At 45.8% G+C, this 16662-nt stretch overlaps 1 long non-coding RNA gene across 1 annotated transcript; it reads left to right on the forward strand.

The window, feature by feature from the left end:
* The first annotated feature begins 67 nt into the window (after positions 1-67).
* Positions 68-6320, forward strand: LOC146288708 (uncharacterized). The gene is made up of 2 exons (XR_014755145.1): positions 68-203; positions 1705-6320. It is a non-coding gene; the product is annotated as an uncharacterized LOC146288708 (long non-coding RNA).
* The last annotated feature ends 10342 nt before the right edge of the window (positions 6321-16662 follow it).

The raw sequence follows: 16662 nt of genomic DNA on the forward strand, positions 1-16662 counted from the left end.
ACTCCTTCTACTACCACGTAAAGCGGACGCACGCGCATCATCTTGTCCAAGTTGAACCGGCCGCGGAAGAAGAATCAACTGACCACGATTTGAGAGGAGCAGGTGAAAGGACCACCAACGAACTTACCAATGCCAGCCCAGTGGATGAGGCCATACCAATGCATTTTTCAATGACTGACGAGGGCCTGAACGTCAATCAAAGAGTAAGTTGTGCACTAAATGTGTTGTCTAAGTTGCCAATGGGCTGCAGTCGTAATTTTAAAAGAAGATAAAACCAGAATTGGAAGTAATATGTAACTGCAATTCCACTAGTTAATCAACTCACCTGCACAAGCAGAGGGCAGAGATATTTCCAGTCCTCCTGTTTGGTAAAAAAAGAAATTGTGATCCACTGTTGAAATAGCTACACCTCGAAATCAGCAGGGTAAAAAAGCCAGTCAGCTCAGGGAACTTGGTGCCATAGGGTCACAATATGATGTGTTCAAGGGTGGCTTGGTAAAATGACTCAAGGTAAATGAAATGTAATGTTGCAAATGTAAGGTTAAAAAAAGTACTAACTATGTATATACTTATTACTAAGAGATTCAAAGCAAGTAAAGTAGCCTAATCCTAGTTACAAGTTACATTTCTGAGTAAATGATAAATCAAGATATTTTCAGACTAGCAATAGTAGCAAATCGCAGTAAAGGTCATGACATGTTGTTTTGTGGATGTTTTTATATTGGCCTGTGGTTCCCTAATACTGTATCTGAAGTATCTTTCCTGAAATTCAGCCTTGGTGCATAATTACAGCAACTATGAGCAGCGCTGTTTCTGTGTCTGTAGCTTTAAATGCTAATGAGGAGGATAGAGGCAGCAACTATGCGCTAATGGGTACAATGTATCGCAATGGCTCGTAGGCCCGTTGCTGTAAGATGCGTCGAATTTGCCCATTCTCATCTGACCACCCTGGTTTGCAAAGATGCACACTAAGTCATTTCAATGAGGGGAAAGGCGGATATCGCGTGCGCCATAACACCAACAGAAGAACGGTTATCCAGATAACAAAGAAGTGTACAACACTTCCATTGCCATTTGAATAAAGAGTCTAATAAACTTCCATACACACTTGATGCTATCTACTTTTACATTAGCAACAGTAACTCAGCTGTTAGTTGCTAATGTTACAGCCACATTCTAAGGGTAACAAGCTAGGTAACCATATACAGTAAAGCAACACAATTATATAGCGTTAGTTGACTTACTTGTCCGAGGTTTGTTGCTGTACCAATGGGAGTTGGTAATGATCCAGTCTTCAATATCAGACGGTCAGCAAGGCCAGCTTATATTGCCCCGAAATTATTATTGATAATATATGGTTTCTCCCAAAAGGCCTAGTTGTTCGTGGATGTGTTTCAGTACCAGTTCGGACACGTGGTGGCGCTTTGGAAGAACCACGGGATGTTTCTGGTCCTCTGGCACAGACATCCTGCTTAATCTCCCTCCTGTACAAAGAAGTCCACCCTGCAGAATAGGATCCATCTTATGAATATGGCTCTGACGACTTACATGAGCACTTCCCTTTTGCAATGTTTGAATTTTATCTGAAAATTCTTCCAGTTGAATGAAGCATAGGACTGATTTCTCTGCTCTTTTGACGTTGTCCAGTGTGAGGGGTTGTACCTCTATGTATTTTATAACTGTTTGCATTTTTCTGTTCACCAGGTATTGTGTCTCTGCATCCGAGTTCTTAACACTCGTGTTAGTAAGTATTTCTTTCCTTTACTGACTCAGGTGCAAGAGTATATCTTTGAGCTTAAGAAGCCTAGCTACTGCTCTGGGGAGTTTGTTCCACTTTGAGTGATGGTGTATGAATTCATGGGTTGAATTGTGTTGTGATTTAACTAACACATTCATGATGAGAGCATCCTTTCTCACTTCTGCATTATCACCTTCATCACATGTTTGGAAAATAAGGTCAGAATTGGGCCATTCTGGTTCGTTATCTTTGAGAAACTTTGAGGGCCATTCAGCCAAGTGTGTGAGTTCAGAAGTGTGCTAGCCTTAAGACCTTGCAATGCACAATCTGCTGGGTTTTGTTTGGTGCCAATGCATCTCCACTGTTTGATTTGATTTGTTTCTCTGTGTACACCCCATTTGCCACAAATGTTTTGAACCTTTTGTTCTCATTCTGAATGTACTTCAATGTTGACGTACTGTCAGTCCAAAACACTGAATTCTCCAGTGTAAGCTGCAATGCTGTCCATCCATACGAGCTGCTAGCATCGCTGCAGTTAGTTCCATTCTTGGCATTGTGGTTTGTTTCAATGGTGCAACTCGTGATTTCCCCATTAGAAATGCGGTGTGCACTTCATTCTTTGCATTTCTGAGTCTGAGGTATGTAACACATCCATAGCCACTTTCAGAGGCGTCACTAAAATGGTGAAGTTGGGCAGACATTACTGGACCAAAGCCCTTTGGTTTAAAGCATCGTTCTACACTGAGCCCTTTGATATGACTTAACCATGCCATCCATTCTTGCCACAGCTTGACATAGTGGTCTGGTAGCTCTTTGTTCCAAGCGTAAAGGCCCTTGCACCCTGAGTAAGAAATATTTGTATGCGTTTTTTCGCAATCAGCCTCAACATTCAGTGGCTCTGAATTGCCAGAAAAACTATCAAAATGCTGTCTATGGATGCGAAAAACGCAGGAAATCAAACCCAATCCGAACTTTTTTTGGGACGGACGAAGGTTTCGGAGGCAGTGTGTAAGCACGATTGACATAACGTGAAGTCGTTTTTTTTTTTACGTGCGAACATTTCTGACACAAATTTCGGACTCAGGGCCCCATCTTGCACCCAGTCAATTGACTTTGTCACGCAAGTATCATTCCTAGTTCGCACTCGACGCAAAGCGGACTTTTCCCTCCACAGACGCTTGTCGGTAAATAAGGGAATGACCTTGCGCTCCAGGGGGCGGTTCAGCTAAAAAAGGAGGCGCGTTCCGGCGCAAACGTTCCCTGGTGCTATTTTGCAGTTTCGGAAAAACAATTCCGCCACAGACCAAGAAAAACGTAGTCTAAAGTCAATGGTGCGTTCTTCAGGTGCTATTTTGAGGGCGCATCCTTGGCCCTTGCACTGCTGGCGAGGCCAGGGTCTTCTTCCTGCGAAACTACGTTAAATTGTTTTGATTTATTGTACTGCTGTGTTACATTTCTTTCATGTCAATGATTAAAAAGATTTTCGTATGTATGTATGCTCTCTGCCAGAGCCTTGGAGGCACCCAGAATATTTCTACTAGCCGCTGCATAACCCCAAACACAGCTATGGAACTGGCTAATATTCTACCTGCTGCACTAGAAGCACTGGACGTCCCAAATAAATCATTAAATGCTAAAACAAGGGATCTGAATTTGGTTCTTCAGTTGTCCCTAGATTCTGTTGCCCCACTCAAACCAAGGAAAAGAAAAGACAAGAAAATGGCTCCATGGTATTCAGAGGAAAGCCGCACTCTCAAGAGGTCCACTCGAAAATTAGAGCATAAGTGGCGTACCACTAAATTGGAGGTTTTCTGCCTGGCCTGGAAGGACAGCCAAATTGAGTACAAGCAAGTCCTCATCAGGTCCAGATCAGAATATTTCTCGAAATTGATTAGTAAGAACAAACACAACACAAAGTTCCTATTTGATACTGTTGCAAAACTCACTAAGAAAAGTACACTCTGCGTTAGTTCAGATCTCTCTCCCAATGATTTCTTAGATTTCTTTGACCAAAAAATCTATGCAATAAGGGACAAACTACAGACTAGGCCTGGAGGAGTGGCCATCAACACAGAATTTGACTCTATACCCAGCATGCTGCATGTTGAGGCTCTTACCCACTTTAACCCTATTTCTATGGAAGTGTTCATCGAGCTGGTAGATTCCTCGAAACCCATCAGCTGCCTTCTTGATCCCCTCCCTGCCAAACTTTGTAGGGAACTTCTCCCTATTATTGGACCTTCCATGCTTAGTATTATTAATGAATCTATTGTAACTGGACAAATCCCTGACAATTTCAAACAAGCTATTATTAAGCCCCTTCTTAAAAAACCAAACCTGGATCCAGGTTGTATTAGCAACTATAGGCCAATTTCAAATTTGCCATTTCTCTCCAAAATTTTAGAAAAAGCTGTGGCACAACAGCTAACTGAGCACCTCTCCTCAAATCAGCTTTATGAACCTCTCCAGTCTGGATTTCGTCTTCACCACAGCACTGAAACTGCATTAGCTAAGGTAGTCAATGATCTATTATTAGCCTCTGACGCGGGCTCTATCTCTGTTCTGGTTCTTCTAGACCTTAGTGCAGCATTTGACACTGTGGATCATGAGATTCTCCTGGAGCGTATGGAGAACTATGTTGGGATCTCTGGTACTTCACTTCAGTGGTTTAGATCGTATCTATCTGATAGATCACAATATGTCCACTATGATGGTTGCTCATCCAGGAGCACTACTGTAAAATACGGAGTACCACAGGGTTCAGTTCTAGGCCCTCTGTTATTTTCACTCTATATGTTGCCTTTAGGAAACATAATTAGAAGCTCTGGGGTAAATTTTCACTGTTATGCAGATGATACTCAGCTATACATGTCCATAAAGCCTGGAGAATTTCCACATGCTATGGAAAAATGTGTTTCCGGGTTGAGAACTTGGATGACAGCAAATTTCCTTCTTCTTAATTCGGATAAAACCGAGGTTCAAATTTTCGGCCCTAAAAAATACAGAAATAATTTATCCAATCTGACCTTAAACTTAGATGGTGTCAAAGTATCTCAAAGCCAGTTGGTAAAAAATTTAGGAGTCACATTGGACCCAGACCTTTCGTTTGAGTACCATATTAAACAAATCACCAGAACTGCATTTTTCCATCTACGTAATATTGCCAAAATACGAAAATTCCTCTCAAAGGATGATGCTGAAAAACTAATACATGCTTTTGTTACGTCCCGATTGGACTACTGCAATGTGTTGTTCTCTGGCCTCCCAATTACCTACTTGAAAAATTTACAGCGGGTACAAAATGCTGCTGCTAGACTATTGACAAAAACAAGAAAGTTTGATCATATAACATCTACTCTTATCTCTTTACACTGGCTCCCTATCCAAGCCAGAGCTGATTTCAAAGGTTTACTACTAACTTACAAATCTCTACATGGATTGGCACCACTGTACCTCTCCGGTCTCCTTGCACCCTATTGCCCCGCAAGGACTCTAAGATCTCAAGATGCCGGCTATCTGGTAATACCCAAAATTAAGAAAAAAAACTGCTGGAGGTAGGGCGTTCTCATATAGAGCACCTCTTCTCTGGAACAAATTACCTGTCTCAATTAGGGAGGCTGATACTGTTTCGACATTTAAACTAGATTAAAAACGTTCCTGTTTAGTCAATCCTATGATTGTTAAATGTGTGTACTTTCTATGTAAACCTGGGGTGTGCGTTTGCCTATGTGTGTATCACATGTAACTTTTAAATTGTAATTTTAGCTTATGTTCACACTGCCCATTTAAATGTTACAAATAAAGTAAACCTGTTATTGTATATTGTTACTGTAATAGTTCCGTTGCTGTATATTTTAATTGTTATAGTTTACTAGTTGGAGACAACGGGGGGCTGGTTGTTTTCATCCTTATTCGTATAAATATAACCTATTTTAGAGTTGTTTCCCCTGGAACAGATTTCATGTTCCAACCAAGGGGGGCTGTCGCTGTCTTGGTGTGTGGGGCTGCATCACATACCCTCTTAGCTTTGTTAAATTGCTGCACTAGTCCACACTTGACCGGTGGGGATCTCATTCTATTACGACTGAAACTGTTAGCTGCTCCTGGCATTCTCTAATCCCTGTTCTCCTCTCTGTCCCCCCCACACATCCCTTGTGGTGTGGGGGGTCTGAGCTGTCAGGACCTGCCTGGTCGTCGGTCTACCAACGCTGGACCAGGTCGTCAACCGGAAACCAGCCTCCATGACGGTCAACAGCGAGTTTCCAGGTCCCATCCAACGTCTATAAAGCCGAACAATGGATTTTTGGTGTTTTAAAACCCATTGACACTGTATGACTATGTTTAGCTTGTGTTCTGCTCCTCTCTCTTGCCAACCGTCTCTGGAGGAGGGGATCCCTCTCTGAATTGCTCCTCCCAAGGTTTCTTCCATTTTTTCTCCCGTTGGGAGTTTTTCTGGGAGTTTTTCCTTGTCTTCCTTGAGGGTTTAGGTTGGTTGAGGGGCAGTTCTATGGGCGTATGTGAAGCCCTCTGTGACATGCTTGCGTGTAAAAAGGGCTATACAAATAAATTTGATTTGATTTGATTTGATGTGAACTTTATTTGTAACAATTGTGGCAATTTCCTCCCACGCTGTTTAACCGAAGCTAATTTGGGTGGGTTTCTTCTCCCATCCCAATCAGAAACAGAATTTGGTTTATTCACAAGTGTATGTTACACAAACACAGAATTTACTGTGGCAGGAAGGTGTAAACAATAAACATATACGGGTCTTAAATTAAGTACAAAGGTTAACCCTTTGATACACAAGCTATGCTTACCCCCTCTAATGCACAACATGGGTCTAAAATGACACGCATTCATTTCCTATGACATTTTGTGTTTGGCTGAGTGTTTCTTTGCTATATATTTTGAAATCATTTCAATAGATTTTTTAATATTCTAATTATTCATTAAGTACTGTTGTGGACTCAATTTGCTCTCTCTATGGTCCAAGGTCAGTTGATGTGGACAAGAACGATGTCTGCAAGTCGTAGTCGATTATAACAAAGGTCTTACTTTATTGTGCCCGGAACAGAATACATACACGAGGCTCGCCTCAGCTCTGAGACCAACCTAAAACTTTCACAGTCTCACAGGACAATTTATACAGGCTATGCACGTCATACAGATATTTCATTGGCACTCGGCCTGGACCGTTGATACAGATGGCCCAGTCGCGCAACACATGTTGTTGCGCACAACCGCCACTTCAAGTCACTGTGACCTTTACGGTTATCAGAAATGGAACAGACCTGCCGCTTCATATAAGGCTACTCCCTGTGGCAGTTTGGCAAACCTATCTGGCCAGCCCTTGCTAGTGCTGTTAATAGATACCAGAATGGGACAACCTGTTCTAACTAGTACCCTGTGCTTCAGTAGTTTGTCTGAAACTACTACAGTACCTTGTTTTTGAGTACCACAAATCATCATTTAAATGTTTGTCTTTCGTACTTTCTAAAAAAAAAAAAAAAAAAGTTTTCGTGGTATTACATCACATTCACAAACATGGGTCTAAACATGGGTCTAAAATGACCCATATGGATTCACTATGGAATTTGATAGAAACTTTGGATATTTGCAATTTGGAACATATTTACTGTGGATAACTGTTCACCTGCCACACATTTTACAGCTCATCATGGCTGCATCAGTGGAGAAGCATCGACAAACAGGAATTCATGGCCTCTAACAGTTTGACCCTCCTTGCATGGGAAGACAATGGGGCTAAAAAGATTTGAGGATATCCTCGGCTTCTAGCCTGACGTTGTCATACTCATAATTCTAGTCAGAATATGAGTCTGAGAACTCTCCGTTGGGCTTTGACTACGGGGCGTGTTTCAAACGAGCCTGGAAAACAAATGCCTCTTCGCTCTGTGGAAGAAATTTAGATTTCCTGTGTGCTTACATTATTCACTAATCAAGAGAACTAGTCATTGGATACTAGTTAGTATGTTCTCATGTAAGCTTGCTATTAATAAGAGTAGATTGTGTCTATGTGTCAGGGTTAATAGATGTTTGAGATCAGTAGAAATTACTGGCTAAATGGTCCTTGTCATGACAACAAGGAGAGCTCCAACTATGTGTTGGGAGCTGTGAATCTCTTTCCTGAGACTGTTGTAACGTCATTACTGCCTGACTGTCACTATCTATGTTTACATTCTTGTGCCCTATAAAAGATGGTCCTCTGTCCTTCAGAGCGGAGAGAGACTTGATTGAGACCTAAGCCTGGTGTTGTGTTGTCATTTATTGTCAGAGGTCTGGTTTTCTCTCCCAATCTGCAGATTGATAAATACTTATCAAAATCCAGAACTCAACTGAACTTAGTCACTCCGTTTATGAAGAGACAGACAAAACACTTTCTTTCACGTTCACCAAAATTATGAGCGAGTTCATGAACATGTTTAGACGCAACACTGATAATAAATACATTTCCATGTGCCTCTCTAAGATCAACACTCAATAATTTCGCCCGACGATAGGTCGGTTAAGGGGCCCGTTGGTGAGATCTGCACTCGGGCCCGCCAAGTCATTGTTACGCGGCTGTACACGGCTACTTGCCAACAAAAATAACTTAACACAGTGTGTCTTTTTACAATGTATTTGTTACCATTCGTATTGTTGATCAGCAGAGAAATAGTTCGCCAAAGACGTTGAACTTCATAGACTTTGAGCATTATTTAGGCTTCAAATCAGCTGGTTTTCTCTCCCAATCTGCAGATTGATAAATACTTATTAAAATCCAGAACTCACCTGAATTTAGTCATTCCGTTTATGAAGAGACGGACAAAACACTTTCTTCATCAATTGGCGTTGTCGAGCAGCAGGATTGCAGAACCAGATCCAGGAGAGACCCACGGCGGCACCAGTATAAAGCAGAACCCGTGGTGCACAAAACAAAATGGTAAGGGGATCCTTTTCCAAAACCCCATTCATGGACTGCTTTATGCTTGGTGCGCCTGCTGTCCCTCTGCGATGCTGGTAACGTAAACAATTTAAGAACCTTTTATTGTGACGTTCAGTTGGGAGCCTGGTCTTAGCAGACTAGAGTCTGCTAGGCCTCAACAGGAGGACGATAATATTAGAGTTTTGGTTTAGTAAATTTGGGTCATTTGTTGACTTGCTATTTTTACTTTGTCTTGGTCAGAGTTGACAAACTCTGATAGCGTACAAGAACCCTGGTCGCGGGAAGTATTGAAAAAGTATGTAACAGAATCTGTATTCTTGATCTGAGGTAAAGGATCTGTTAACAGAGAGGGTGAGGATAGCTTGGCTTGAAAAGGGCCATATTTGGCTTTGGACTTTTTATATGTTGTAGTTCTCTTATTCTTTAATATTGTGACCGTTTTACAGTGCTACCAGATTGTGCGACTATTCTAAAGTGCTGTGTGATTCTTGTTGCAGTAAATCATAAAAGTTGGTGACATATCCTACAGTTATGAGATTTGTTACAGATACTTTGTATTCAGATACATTGTAATTCAGTATGGGTAATCTAGCTTCCAGTATGGGAGCGATAGAGACGTTGTTAGTCCAGCCCGATATATGTGTGATTTACATGGAATTCAAGCAGTTTTAAGTATTGAGAGATTGCATGCGTGGATTAATCATGACTCGAGACATTGTTTTCCGCTGGAGGAAACGTTTGATGTAAAGATATTGGAGTTTAAAAGGCCATTCTGAAAGACAGGGAAACAAGTCGGACGTGTAAACAATATTAAAGCTGGCAAATGTTGATATGGTTAACTGAATCTAAGAGACAATGTGGCATTTTCTTGAGAAAGTAAGGTCAGATCAAGCTAAAACTGATTCTGATAGAATGCTAGTCTATTCAGACAGAGACGAGATGAACAGAAAAGTCATTATTAAAAGGTGATCAGACTGAACAAAGTCATAGAGTGAGGGAACTCAAGACATTGCTTGAACATGTTAGCATGAAGTTGCTTGAACAGACGAACAGGGCCAAAACTAATTGTGAGAAGTCAGTAGTTGTGAAACAGGCTGAAGGTAGCTTAATTCTCAAGTGAAACAAGAGAGTCTGCCTAAGATTTGTAGCCTATTTACCGACAATGAAGATGATGCTGTTGCTATAGCTGTGGCTATACAGAGGAGAGCCAGAGACAGGGAAAATGCATTATTAGGGGAAGCAGCGGGTCAGGTACAGACAGAACAATACTTACAAGAGAAGGTTGAGGTTCATATCATAACAAATATGATTGGTGAGGTTATTCAAGAAGGCCTGTAACTATCAATTGAACCCCCAGGTATCAATGAACCCTATGGTTCATCCAGGCCCTGATGTATGACAGCTTCTGTACCTTTATCGCCCATGGTCAGTGACTGAGCTGAGGGAGCTAGGAAAGGGATTTCCTGACATGAGAGGACTCAGCAACATTTTCTAAGAGATTTGCAAATAGCTATCAATGCTAACATACCTACTTTTATTGATTTGAATCAAGGGTTATAGGGTGAACTCCAGCCTGGTATGTTGAGAAAACATAAAGCATACATTTCTGTTGGTGTTTAATGGTAGTAATACTGGAGGAGTGTTGCTTGACTGGAGCAAAGTGTATGATCGCAAACAGAGAAAATATGAGGATCCTAAAGATTATCTGGAAAGACTTACTAGAATGTAAAAAAAAAAAAAAAAAAAAAAAAACGTTCTGATATTACAGCAGCTGCATCCCCGTGCCACTTTGTCAAGTGTTCATATGTGGATTGTTTCCTGAACTCCAGGTAGAAGTTAAGAAACAGGTTCTACATTGGGAGAACAAAAACTGTTGATATGGTTATGGATTATGTCAAACATAATTGTACATGTCACCGATTCTGTTCATTACCTATATGGACAGGATTTCTAGGCGCAGCCAGGGTGTTGAGGGGGTCCGGTTTGGTGACCTCAGGATCGGGTCGCTGCTTTTTGCAGATGATGTGGTCCTGTTGGCTTCATCGGGCCGTGACCTTCAGCTCTCACTGGAGCGGTTCGCAACCGAATGTGAAGCGGCTGGGATGCGAATCAGCACCTCCAAATCTGAGGCCATGGTTATCGACCGGAAAAGGGTGGAGTGCCATCTCCGGGTCGGGGAGGAGATCCTGAACCAAGTGGAGGAGTTCAAGTATCTCGGGGTCTTGTTCACGAGTGAGGGAAGAATGGAGCGCGAGGTCGACAGGCGGATCGGTGCGGCGTCCGCAGTGATGCGGGCTCTGCATCGGTCCGTCGTGGTGAAGAAGGAGCTGAGTCGAAAGGCGAAGCTCTCTATTTACCAGTCGATCTACGTTCCTACCCTCACCTATGGTCACGAACTATGGGTAGTGACCGAAAGAACGAGATCGCGAATACAAGCGGCCGAAATGAGCTTTCTCCGCAGGGTGTCCGGGCTCTCCCTTAGAGATAGGGTGAGAAGCTCGGTCATCCGGGAGGGGCTCAGAGTAGAACCGCTGCTCCTCCGCGTCGAGAGGAGCCAGCTGAGGTGGCTCGGGCATCTGATTAGGATGCCTCCTGGACGCCTCCCTGGTGAGGTGTTCCGGGCACGTCCCACTGGGAAGAGGCCCCGGGGAAGACCCAGGACACGCTGTAGGGACCATGTCACTCGGCTGGCCTGGGAACGCCTCGGGGTCCCCCAGGAAGAGGTGGTGGAAGTGGCCGGGGAGAGGGAAGCCTGGGCCTCCCTGCTTAGGTCGTTGCCCCCGCGACCCGATCCCCGGACAAGCGGAAGATGACGAGACGAGATAATTGTACATTGATGCAGGAGAATGCAGGAAAGAAAGTTGAGAAATTAATGACATTGCAAATGAATTTCTTACGGAAAGAAAATAATATGTAAAAAAAATAATAATAATAGGGTTGGAGTCCCTGAGGTTAGAGTCCTCTAAAAAATAGGGTTGGAGGCCTTGAGGTTAGAGTCCTCTAAAAAATAGGGTTAGAGTCCCTGAGGTTAGAGTCCTCTAAAAAATAGGGTTGGAGTCCCTGAGGTTAGAGTTCTCTAAAAAATAGGGTTAGAGGCCCTGAGGTTAGAATCCTCTAAAGTAAAGAAAAAAATAGGTTGAAATCCTTGAGGTTAGAGTTCTATTTCTTTCAACTATGGGGTGTCGAATAAATCTGTTCGAAAGGAATTTGTTGTGCAAACTAAACCGAAATGATATGCACTACTGATGTTTCTTGTCTATTCCTTAGGATAAAGAACACTTGGCCTAGCAATTCCATACGCATCCCCCAGCAGCGGAATGCAGAGATTTTAGCGACCGCAGATGTGGCCTTGCTAGAAGCTGGGCCTGAGCTCCTGTGGTCCACACAAGCTAATCATATTGTTATCATTGTTTGTAGTACGACTCTTGAGAACCGGACCTCAGTATGCTAGTGATAGAGAAGTAGGGAAAGGTATTGTCCCAGTTATTGATGCTTTGTTGAAACAAGGAGTCATAGGTAGACTTAGGTCAATTTGATCCCTTAAGGCTAATCAAATACTTGGAAGTTTATTATGGGTTTATAAGCTGGTAATGCCTGTGTTATACATCCTGTTGTGCCTAACTCTGTTACGATACTTAGCAAGTAACCCTGTTACTTTCTAGCTCTGTAAATGACTATTGGTTGCTTTTTTTCTTTGTTCCCATTGCAGAAGAGAGCCAGTAACTGTTGGCATTCACGTTTCGCCAGGTCTACTATACATTTCAGTTGTACCGCAGGAGTACACTGAATCACCTACGTTGTTTAGTCAAGCATTACGAGAGGAGCTCCAGGATGTCACCTTAGCAGCCGGCTCTACTCTGGTGCAGTATATTTATGACCTTTTTTGATATGTTCTAAGAATCTTGCCTCCTGCCAACAGGACACTATTGTTGTGCTACAGGCACTGGTTGAGAAGGGCCACAAGGCCTCAAAGGCAAAACTGCAGTTATGGTCTTAGGAGGTCAAGTATCTGGGCCATACACTCAAAGGTACAGTGCGTCTATTGACGCCTGATAGAGTGGAGGCCATCCGATGGATACCGAAGCCTAGAACACCAAAACAACTCTAGGTTCAGTCGGGTATTGTCGTTAGTAGATCCCTGATTATGCTGTGTTGGCTAGACCTCTCCTTGATAAAAGGAAGGAGACTGATACTCATTTGTTGTGGAAAACTGAAGCTGATAACTCATTTGTATCTCTTAAGCAGGCCTTGGCCAAAGCGCCAGCTCTCGGTCTGCCAGAATACACCGGGGTGTACTGACCCTGCAGCATGGTTATCTTAAGAGGCCTATCGCTTATGTGAGTTTCTTCTTTAGATACTGTGGCAGCAGGTTTCCCCCCGTGCTTATGAGCAGTCTGTGCTGCGGCAACATGTGTGGAAGCAACTTCAGATATAGTGCTGGGGTCGCCCTTGACAGTGATGGTTCCTCATGCAGTAAGTGTTTTTCTGTTACGCACCAAAACTCAACACCTGTCAGCCACTAGAGCTACAAAGTATGAACTGTAATTCTTGACTCAAAGTAACATTACATTCCATAGATGCCCCACATTGAATCCAGTTTCATTGTTGCCCACCCCTGATGATGGTGAACCACATGACTGTGAGATGGTTGTCGATAAAGTGCTAACACCCAGACCTGATATGTTGTTACAAACTTAGGGATAATGCTGAACTTGTGTTGAACGTAGATGGATCTTCGTCCTGAGCATGGGATGGCTCTCTAAACTCCGGATAAGCGGTCTGCACGGACAGTGAGACATTCGAATCTGGTAAACTGTCTGCACAGCAGGAAGAGTTTTGCTTTGACAAGGGCATGTTGTTTGTCAGAAGGCAAGGTCGTAAATATTCACACTGACTCGATGTATGGATTTTGAGTTACTCACAATTTTGGTGCCATATGGCCAGAAAGAGGTTTCATTAACTCCTCAGGTGGAGCAATTAAGAATGGAAAGATGATTTGATAATTTAATACTATTACCGAGAAAGCCAACTATTGTTAAGTGTGAAGCTCATACTAACAATAGCAGAAAATGTTCGTCTCGTCTCGTCATCTTCCGCTTGTCTGGGGATCGGGTCGCGGGGGCAACGACCTAAGCAGGGAGGCCCAGGCTTCCCTCTCCCCGGCCACTTCCACCACCTCTTCCTGGGGGACCCCGAGGCGTTCCCAGGCCAGCCGAGTGACATAGTCCCTCCAGCGTGTCCTGGGTCTTCCCCGGGGCCTCTTCCCAGTGGGACGTGCCCGGAACACCTCACCAGGGAGGCGTCCAGGAGGCATCCTAATCAGATGCCCGAGCCACCTCAGCTGGCTCCTCTCGACGCGGAGGAGCAGCGGTTCTACTCTGAGCCCCTCCCGGATGACCGAGCTTCTCACCCTATCTCTAAGGGAGAGCCCGGACACCCTGCGGAGAAAGCTCATTTCGGCCGCTTGTATTCGCGATCTCGTTCTTTCGGTCACTACCCATAGTTCGTGACCATAGGTGAGGGTAGGAACGTAGATCGACTGGTAAATAGAGAGCTTCGCCTTTCGACTCAGCTCCTTCTTCACCACGACGGACCGATGCAGAGCCCGCATCACTGCGGACGCCGCACCGATCCGCCTGTCGACCTCGCGCTCCATTCTTCCCTCACTCGTGAACAAGACCCCGAGATACTTGAACTCCTCCACTTGGTTCAGGATCTCCTCCCCGACCCGGAGATGGCACTCCACCCTTTTCCGGTCGATAACCATGGCCTCAGATTTGGAGGTGCTGATTCGCATCCCAGCCGCTTCACATTCGGTTGCGAACCGCTCCAGTGAGAGCTGAAGGTCACGGCCCGATGAAGCCAACAGGACCACATCATCTGCAAAAAGCAGCGACCCGATCCTGAGGTCACCAAACCGGACCCCCTCAACACCCTGGCTGCGCCTAGAAATCCTGTCCATATAGGTAATGAACAGAATAGGTGACATAGGGGAGCCCTGGCGGAGTCCAACCCTCACCGGAAACAAGTTCGACCTACTACCGGCAATGCGGACCAAACTCTGGCACCGGTCGTACAGGGACCGGACAGCCCCGATCAGGGAATCCGGTACCCCGTACTCTCGGAGCACCCCCCACATGAGCGCCCGAGGGACACGGTCGAACGCCTTTTCCAAATCCACAAAACATGTGTAGACTGGTTGGGCGAACTCCCATGTACCCTCCAGGACTCCGCGGAGGGTATAGAGCTGGTCCACTGTTCCACGGCCAGGACGAAAACCACATTGCTCCTCCTGAATCCGAGGTTCGACAATCCGGCGGACCCTCCTCTCCAGGACCCCCGAATAGACTTTCCCAGGGAGGCTGAGGAGTGTGATCCCCCTAAAGTTGGAGCACACCCTCCGGTCCCCCTTTTTAAAGAGGGGAACCACCACCCCGGTCTGCCAGTCCAGAGGCACTGTCCCCGATGTCCACGCGATGTTGCAGAGTCGTGTCAACCAAGACAGCCCTACAACATCCAGAGCCTTAAGGAACTCCGGGCGGACCTCGTCCACCCCAGGGGCCCTGCCACCGCGGAGCTTTTCAACCACCTCGGCGACCTCGGCCCCAGAGATAGGAGGGCCCCCCCCGATGTCCCCAGACTCTGCCTCCACGTCGGAAAACGTGTTGGTGGAATTAAGGAGGTCTTCAAAGTATTCCTTCCACCGATCCAGGACGTCCCCCGTCGAAGTCAGCAGCGCACCGTCCCCACCGTATACAGTGTTGACAGAGCACTGCTTCCCCCTCCTGAGTCGCCGGATGGTGGTCCAGAACCTTTTTGAAGCCGTTCGAAGTCATTCTCCATGGCCTCGCCGAACTCCTCCCATGCCCGGGTTTTTGCCTCCGCGACCGCCAGAGCCGCGTTCCGCTTGGCCTGCCGGTACACATCAACTGCCTCAGGAGTCCTACCAGCCAATAAAGCCCGATAGGCCTCCTTCTTCAGCTTGACGGCATCCCTCACCTCCGGAGTCCACCACCGGGTCCGAGGGTTACCGCCGCGACATGCACCGACCGCCTTGCGGCCGCAGCTCCGGTCAGCCGCTTCAACAATGGAGGCCCGGAACATGGCCCATTCGGACTCAATGTCCCCGGCCCCCCCCGAGACATGATCGAAGCTCTCCCGGAGGTGGGAGTTGAAGCTCCTTCTGACAGAGGGTTCCGCCAGCCGTTCCCAGCAGACCCTCACATTACGTTTGGGCCTGCCAGGCCTGACCGGCGTCCTCCCCCACCATCGGAGCCAACTCACCACCAGGTGGTGATCAGTTGACAGCTCCGCCCCTCTCCTCACCCGAGTGTCCAAGACATGCGGCCTCAAGTCCGACGACACGACTACGAAGTCGATCATCGAACTGAGACCTCGGGTGTCCTGGTGCCAGGTGCACATATGGACACCCTTATGCTTGAACATGGTGTTCGTTATGGACAAGCCGTGTTTAGCACAGAAGTCCAACAACAGAACACCACTCGGGTTCAGATCGGGGGGGCCGTTCCTCCCAATCACGCCCCTCCAGGTCTCACTGTCATTGCCCACATGAGCATTGAAGTCCCCCAGGAGGACGAGGGAATCCCCGGGAGGAGCGCTTTCCAGCACCCCCTCCAGAGACTCCAAAAAGGGTGGGTACTCTGAGCTGCCGCTTGGTGCATAAGCACAAACGACAGTGAGGACCCGTCCCCCCACCCGAAGGCGGAGGGAGGCTACCCTCTCATCCACCGGGGTGAACCCCAATGTACAGGCACCGAACCGAGGGGAAACAAGTATTCCCACCCCAGCTCGACGCCTCTCACCAAGGGCAACTCCAGAGTGGAAGAGAGTCCAGCCCCTCTCAAGGAGACTGGTTCCGGAGCCCGTGCTGTGCGTCGAGGCGAGGCCGACTATATCTAGCCGGAAACTCTCTACCTCGCGCACCAGCTCAGGCTCCTTTCCCGCCAGCGAGGTGACGTTC

Source organism: Hypomesus nipponensis, chromosome 5, assembly GCF_054491055.1.
Source record: "Hypomesus nipponensis isolate SF chromosome 5, ASM5449105v1, whole genome shotgun sequence".
NCBI lineage: Eukaryota > Metazoa > Chordata > Actinopteri > Osmeriformes > Osmeridae > Hypomesus > Hypomesus nipponensis.